Genomic DNA, 8,470 nt, shown 5'->3' with positions numbered 1-8,470 from the left:
CTCTATCGTTGACCACGTCTCTTCTAAGCAGAGGATGTCATAATTTGAAATAGTCTCCCTCCAACCAAGAGACGACTCCTTCTGGCGCCAACCGGCGATATTCCAACTTGCAATTTTATAACCAAGATCACAGGGGGCAACATCTGAGATCACAAAATCCCCTGGGGGTATTGCGTTTAATGGTGACTCCTCATAATTCGCGGTGGAAACCAATGGGAGAGCTATATCCGATGGATCAGCATCCTGTGAATGATCTAAGGAAAAAGTGGTAGTAAGGGGCAATAGATCTAGTATGCCCGAGGGAGCTACAACCATTGGCATGCACTCCACAGTGTCAGGACCTTAAGACCCACTCACGGTCTTTGCTGTGTAAATCCAATCAAAAGGTGCCCAGGGACATCTGATGTTGAAACTTGGTCTAAATTGGTAAATCAGAGGATAACTAAGATGGCCGCCGAGATGCTCATGTTCCGGAATGGGATAGCAGTCTAGTCTTTTGAGCGCAGCTGTGGAGGAGGTGAGGTGAGCTGCGAGCGCACTGCCATATGCGCACTTCACCTGAGTTTACCGCGAGAGAAGACGTTCATGATAAGAGCTTCCGAAATATGAGGGAAGTCTAGAGTTTCCCAGTGGATTTAATTTCGTTTTGACAAAAGAAACGAAATTCAGCTTATTGGTCAGAGACTCGGCGCGTTATCCAAGCGCGAGTCTGAAGCAGCAGAGTTTAGTCAGAGGCTCGGCACGTTATCCAAGCGCGAGTCTGAAGTGGCAAAGTTTAGTCAGAGGCTCGGCGCGTAATCCAAGCGCGAGTCTGAAGCGGCAGAGTTTAAAAGCAGTGACAGCCAAAAGAACTAACGTGCAAGTTTCCTGTCAGCTGAAGTGAAAAGCAACCCACTGTTGTCCGAGGAGAAAGAGAGAGAGAGAGAGTATCACTCGTGCAGAGGAACAGATGCCATAGAAGACAGAGCTAAGTGAAAAAACGTTATTGATAAATGTGACAAGTCAATAAGAACTTACCTGAAAATAAATGTATCGTTTTTGAATTCCTGCAAGCTGAAAGACAGGAAAATAAATGTGAGAAACTGATTGAACCTGGTGGGGTTAACCAGAGAGAGGAGTTAAGAAACTTACATATGTAAATACCTGTTTACTCTCACCCTTGAAAACGTCTTGCTTCCTTCAATTCTTCAAGAACCTGAAAAGTAATAAAAGAGCAGATTCAGGAGAATTGGTCGCAGATATATAAGCAGCTTAAATACAAGAGTGAGATACCAGATCCCCACTTAAAGACAACTCTTCTAGTTAGTGAAGTGAGTGCACTATATTATTAGGTTATATTGAGAGGGTGTAGGTACAGAGAAAGCAAACACTAACTGTTCTTATTATTATTTAAAATTAGTTACAACTAACTGTGGAGGAAGACTGAATACACTAAAAACAGAAGAGAAGCAGAGACCAGCGTACCCAGGTTGGGTGAGATCTGAATATCCTTTAGTAGATAAGAACCAAGCTAGAATAGAATTGTTGGTTAAAATGATGTGTTAATTGCAGGTTCCTAAAAAGACAGAAGAGTGAACGATTAGCAAGAAGCTGACGAAGGAGCCAAGTCTGGACCTGTCTCTTCTTTGTTTATTATTTTATCCAATTCCCCCGTCCCTTAAGGTAATGACTGGGAGGTTCTAAAGAATGACCCCTGGCCATTGCTAAGAGGGATTTGGGATCTAGCATCTCTGTTCCCGTGCAAGAACTGGTAAGCCAACGAGATTTATGCTTTGAGTTCTGACAGAGTGAAGTGCCCAAGTTGCCTTTGCACCTGAACAGAGATGGCGGAGGGAATTGATGTACAATCCTTAGGAACCAATCTTGATGCTATACAAAAGGAATTAGGAGCAGTCAGAGAAGAAAATCGTAATCTTAGACAAGAGGTAGTCAGCGCGAGAAAAGAGACTGCAGAATTAGCGATAAGACTGAGGCAGTCTAGTAGCTTAGAGAGGGAGGCGATTAATCCAGTATTAGAAGCCACAAATAGAACAACCACGCAAGTCATACATTCTCTATCCCCAGTTATTCCATTAGCGCCCCCAGAAAGATTTAACGGAGACCCACAGAAGGCGCAAATATTTCTCTCCCAATGCTCCTTACACTTCATGTGCCGCCCTTCGATATTCCCTGATGCGCAGTCTAAAGTGGCTTTCATTCTCTCATATCTGGGTGGGGATGCAGCTTCATGGTCTATGCCCCTAGTTACCCGAGATGATCCATTACTGAGAAACTTCGAGGAATTTAAACAAGAATTTCTTCGAATATTTGACCGACGACGAATATCTCAAGTGGTGGATAACGAGCTACTAGACCTGCGGCAAGGGAATCGAGACCTAATTGCGTATCTGGCCCAGTTCAATAAGCTGGTCGTGGAAACTAATTGGCCAGAAAGTAAGAGAGCGGCAGTATTTTATCGGGATTTAAGAGATGAGTTAAAAGACATCTTGGCCCAAATTCCGAACCGACCAACTGAAGTTTCTGCTCTAATAGACTTGGTCTTAGAAATAGATTTCCGCCAGGGAGAAAGAAGAGGAGAAAAGAAAAAAGACTTTAGGACGATAACCCCTAGGTTTGATAGAGTTCGACCCGAAAGTGCAAGGAATTTGGACACCCAAGCTGGAAGAGAACCAATGCAGATTGGAACAATAAGAGGGCCTCTATCTAAAGAAGAGAAAGATAAGAGAAGAGCAAGTAACTTGTGTATGTATTGCGGATCCAGTGGGCATTTCGTTCGAAATTGCCCGAAGAAACCCAAAGGCCCCTTTAAGCCGAAGGAAAACTAATGGCACCACCTGTGGATGGAGTTGAACAGGTTGGTGCGATCTCAGAAAAGACTCCGCAGGAACATCAGATAGCGAATACGCTGCAATCGGCGGCTCCGCATTTGAATCTGTCCATGGAAGTGAAATTCCGACAAACAACTCTGACAGATCTATCGGTCATGATTGACTCAGGAGCCACTGGAAACTTTTGCGATTTGAGATTTGCTGCCAAGGTGGGCCTTCAGGCCATCCAGAAGGTAAAAAGTGAGCCAGTCCGGGCAGTGGACGGAACCAACCTTTCGTCAGGAACAATTACAAGTCATACAGAGCCCATCCAATTGATTTCAAGTGATGGACATAAAGAAAAGATCCAGTTCAACTTAATCGATGCTCCACAGTTTCAACTAATTCTTGGTCTCCCGCGGCTTACTGAACACAACCCTACGATCGACTGGAGTTCTAGGACCATTGTAATGGACTCAAATTATTGTCATGAAAATTGTTTTGGTATCAAGGAGAAACCTTTGGAGAACAATCCAGCCTTATCTCTGTGTTCGAATGGGCATTCCATGTGCGTAATAAACGTCCAAGAAATTCCTGAAGAGTACAAGGAATTTAAAGAAGTGTTCAATGAAGTGGAAGCCGAACAACTACCTCCACACCAGGCTTATGACTGCAAGATAGAATTGGAGCGAATCTACCCTGTAGCCGAGTTTTTGCATTGACGGAGAAGGAACATCATCACTTGAAAGAGTACTTGGACATATATTTAGCCAACGGGTTTATCCGACCGTCGCAGTCCCCGGTCTCATCTCCGCTATTTTTCGTGCCAAAGAAAGAGGGAGACTTGCGGATGTGTATCGACTACAGGGCCATCAACAGGATCACCAAAAAGAACCGATATCCCTTACCATTGATCTCAGTTCTCCTAGATCAAGTAAAAGGCGCCCAAGTCTACACAAAATTGGATTTGAGGGGTGCGTACCATCTAGTTCGAATGCGTGAAGGCGATGAGTGGAAGACGGCATTTGGGACAAGATTTGGTCTTTTCGAATACCAGGTAATGCCCTACGGATTATGCAATGCGCCAGCCGCCTTTCAGCACTTCATCAATGACGTCTTAAAAGAGTTTATTGATCAGTGCGCTATCGTCTATATTGACAACATCTTGATCTATTCACCTGACGTCGCAAGACACCACGAACAAGTGAAAGGTGTTTTGAGAAAACTGCAAGAAAATAAGTTGTTTGTCAAGTTGGAAAAATGCACCTTAGATGTTTCACAAGTGGAGTTCTTAGGCTTTGTTATTTCACCTACTGGAATACTGATGGACCAACGAAAAGTGGAAGCTGTTACGAACTGGGAATCTCCAACGAGTGTAAAAGAAGTCCAAGGCTTCATTGGATTTGCAAATTTTTATCGGAGATTTATTAAAGAATTCTCCTGAAAGATCCTTCCACTTATGAAATTGCTGAAAAAAGGAACCAAGTTTGAATGGCTAAAGGAGTCGGAGGAAGCCTTTCAGTCCTTAAAAAAGGATTTCACCACAGCACCTGTCCTGCTACACGCGGATCCTACTGAACCCTTTTATGTGGAGACGGATGCGTCGGACCAAGCCGTGGGTGGAGTACTATCCCAACGACACAAAACCACAGGCCAGTTACATCCAGTTGCTTACCGATCCAGAAAACTGACTCAGGCAGAAATCAACTACACCATCACCGAGAAGGAGTTATTGGATATTAAGGATGCCTTCAAAGAATGGCGACATTATCTGATGGAAGCCCAACATCAAGTAACGGTGTTTACTGATCATCGCAATTTGAAATTCTTAAAAACTGCCAGAACCCTTACACCCAGACAGTTGAGGTGGTCCTTGTACTTTGCAGATTACAATTTCGTGATCACTTATCGTCCTGGAGCCCAGAATGGAAAGGCAGACGCATTATCGCGAATAGGCACAGAGGCTCAGAAGGCTTTCACGGAAAATCAACCAATCATTCCTAGTGAAAAGATAATTGGAGTCACGACCTCAATCAATGTGGAAAGAGATATCGCTAACAGCATGAGTCCAGAAGCTATGCAGGAGTGGGCAAAAGAGGATTTGGACAGGAAGATCATTCGACAATTGCCCTATTACCATGATGCCTTGTATATTCCCACTACGGAGTTACAACTACAAGTAATGCGCGAGTGCCATGATGATAAGATGGCTGGGCATAAAGGAGAAGCCAAGACAGAGGAATTGGTTAAGAGACACTATTGGTGGCCCAAGATGACTTCGGATATTGAGAGGTATGTTAAGTCATGTGAGGTCTGCGCTCAGGGAAAATCAGAACGACAGGCCCCAAAAGGTCTATTGCAACCCCTACCCACACCACCTTACCCATGGCACACAGTAACCCTCGATCTGATCACGGAATTACCCAATAGTCAAGGCTTTGATACCATCCTTGTAGTGGTAGATGCCTTTTCAAAAATGGCCCATTTTACAGCATTAAAGGGGGTTCCTTCTGCCAAGCAGTTAGCTACTCATTTCAGTTCCCAGATAGTCAGGATACAAGGGATACCCAAGATTGTAATATCAGACAGAGGTACTCAGTTTGTGTCACATTTTTGGAAGGCTTTTATGGAAGGATTAGGTACTGAGGTTAGATTCTCCACCAGCTATCACCCTGAGACCGATGGGCAGACAGAGAGGGTAAACCAAGAATTAGAGCAATATCTGCGACTGATTCTTTTGAAAGAGGAGGGTAATTGGTCGGATTATCTGTGGACTGCGGAATTTGCCCACAATAATGCAAAGAATAGCTCAACAGGTTACTCCCCCTTTTACTTAATATCGAAAACCCCAATAGGCCTTCAAAGGCTCCTGAACAATTTCCAATCTTTTTGTTCTGAACGGGGCCTGGTAATTAATACGGGTAAGACGAAATATCTTGTTTTGAACCCCCCAAAAAAGCCAGTACGCTCCCCTACTTTAAATGCAGAACCATTGGAGAGGGTAGAAGTCTTTGACTACCATGGCATTCGCTTATCCCACAAAATGCAATGGACCCCACATCTTGATAAAATGCTATTAACCCACAAGAGGATAACAGGAGCCCTTTTGAAAGAACAGCGCTCCTGTATAATTAGACCGATAGCTGCTGTCCTCGAAATTTACACAGCCAAAGGGGGTAGTTCTGCTCTTTATGGGGCGGAGCTATGGGGTTCATCTGTTACTAACGACTTGCCAAGATCTGAGAGGAAGTTTTGTAGGGCCATCATGTCACTCCCACAGGGCACTGCTATGGTCCCACTAATGTTGGATCTAGGATGTCGCCCTATTGACGATTTAGCAAAACTTCGGCCACTTTTATTGTGGGCACGCCTGTGGCGAGTGCAGGAACTTGGCAAATATGCGCAAGGTCTCTCAGAAATTATGTCACTACCAGGGTGGCATAAAATTAAATGGCTGAGCAACATGAAAACCTTGCTACTCAACTTGGGTCTAAACGAAGCGTGGACAAACAGATCTTCTCCCCCAAAGGCAATCCTCAAGAAACTTTACTGGAATTGGATTGCGCTACAACGGAATACTAATGTTTTCTTGGGCAGACTCACTGAAGATTTTCTGAAGTTTAAGGACCTACCAATACGGGAACTATACTTAGATGTTATTGAAAAACCTTTTGACAGGGCCCTTTATTTTAAATTCAGAGCAGGAACTCTCCCTTTGTATGCTTTTTCATCACGGTGGAAACTGCCTGCACAAACTACAGAGTTCTGCCCAGTATGCTTAGATAGACCAGAGACAGTGGCGCATTTCATGTTTGAATGTGGAGAGTATACCTTACCCAGGAAGATATGGCTCAAACATTTATGCCGCCAGCTGGGCACTAGGCGTTATGGGGAGGCAATACGCATACTAATGTCTGATAGTCGCACTACTTATGCTTGTGCTCTCGCTAAATTTTTATCATGGGCTTGGTCCATTAGATCTAAAAGGCTTAAATCAATTGTTTAATTCTTTCTTAAATAACCTATGAAATGATCTTTTTTAAAATATTGAAATCTTTTTTAAAAACTGTTTACACATAAATGCTTTGTACTTTGTTTATTTTGCCTTTTTGAATGTTCCATTGAATTTTATGTGAAGCTTTTATGATAATTTTTATCGAATTAAAGCCTTTTTGACTTGACTTGACTTTTACTTAAATTATGGCAGACATCCAAATGCTACCATTCGACAAACGGATATCTCAGTCCCAGAAGTGAAAGAGAAGGGCCTTTTTTGACTACAGGAGATCGAGTGTGGCTAAGCACAAAGAACTTAAGATTGAAAGGGAACCGAAAGTTTCAACCTCGTTTTATCGGCCCATATTCAGTGGAAGAAAAGATTAATCAGGTCACCTATAGATTGAAGTTACCCAATAAGTTGAGAATCCATCCAGTTTTTCATGTTTCCTTGTTGAAGAAGGTTTCCACGGATCTGAGAATCCAATCACCTCCAAAGCCAATTCAGTTAGAGACAGGAACTGAGTTTGAAGTAAAAGAAATTTTAGACTCAAAGAAATCCAGAGGAAGATTATCTAATTGACTGCAAGGGTTATGGTCCAGAAGAGCGGTCTTGGGAGCTGAAGGAGGACGTGTATGCTCCTAGATTAAGCAAGTCATTTCATCAGCGATTCCCCATGAAACCCAGGGAGAGAGAACCTGCCTTGTTGGGGGGTACTGTCAGGACCTTAAGACCCACTCACGGTCTTTGCTGTGTAAATCCGATCAAACGGTGCCCAGGGACATCTGATGTTGAAACTTGGTCTAAATTGGTAAATCAGAGGAGAAATAAGATGGCCGCCGAGGTGCCCATGTCCCTGAATGGGATAGCGGTCTAGTCTTTTGAGCGCAGCTGTGGAGGAGGTGAGGTGAGCCGCGAGCGCACTGCCATCTGCGCACTTCACCTGAGTTTACCACGAGAGAAGACGTTCATGATAAGAGCTTCCGAAATACGAGGGAAGTCTAGAGTTTCCCAGTTTAATTTCGTTTTGACAAAAGAAACGAAATTCGGCTTATTGGTCAGAGACTCGGCGCGTTATCCAAGCGCGAGTCTGAAGCAGCAGAGTTTAGTCAGAGGCTCGGCGCGTTATCCAAGCGCGAGTCTGAAGTGGCAAAGTTTAGTAAGAGGCTCGGCGCGTAATCCAAGCGCAAGTCTGAAGCGGGAGAGTTTAAAAGCAGTGACAGCCAAAAGAACTAACGTGCAAGTTTCCTGTCAACTGAAGTGAAAAGCAACCCACTGTTGTCCGAGGAGAAAGAGAGAGAGAGAGAGTATCACTCGTGCAGAGGAGCAGATGCCATAGAAGACAGAGCTAAGTGAAAAAACGTTATTGATAAATGTGACAAGTCAATAAGAACTTACCTGAAAATAAATGTATCGTTTTTGAATTCCTGCAAGCTGAAAGACAAGAAAATAAATGTGAGAAAGTGATTGAACCTGGTGGAGTTAACCAGAGAGAGGAGTTAAGAAACTTACATATGTAAATACCTGTTTACTCTCACCCTTGAAAACGTCTTGCTTCCTTCAATTCTTCAAGAACCTGAAAAATAATAAAAGAGCAGATTCAGGAGAATTGGTCGCAGATATATAAGCAGCTTAAATACAAGAGTGAGATACCAGATCCCCACAT

General features: G+C 43.5%; 1 long non-coding RNA gene across 1 annotated transcript; it reads right to left on the bottom strand.

Annotated features, from left to right (window-relative positions):
- Positions 1-1,017: 1,017 nt before the first annotated feature.
- LOC144762100 (uncharacterized) lies at positions 1,018-8,241 on the bottom strand. The gene is made up of 3 exons (XR_013596048.1): positions 8,203-8,241; positions 1,144-1,195; positions 1,018-1,053 (listed from the first exon to the last, which is right to left on the bottom strand). It is a non-coding gene; the product is annotated as an uncharacterized LOC144762100 (long non-coding RNA).
- Between the last annotated feature and the right edge of the window lie 229 nt (positions 8,242-8,470).

Source organism: Lissotriton helveticus, chromosome 6 (assembly GCF_964261635.1).
Source record: "Lissotriton helveticus chromosome 6, aLisHel1.1, whole genome shotgun sequence".
Taxonomy (NCBI): domain Eukaryota; kingdom Metazoa; phylum Chordata; class Amphibia; order Caudata; family Salamandridae; genus Lissotriton; species Lissotriton helveticus.
The sequence above is the reverse complement of the archived record's forward strand: the minus strand, read 5'-3'. Positions and strand labels throughout refer to the sequence as shown.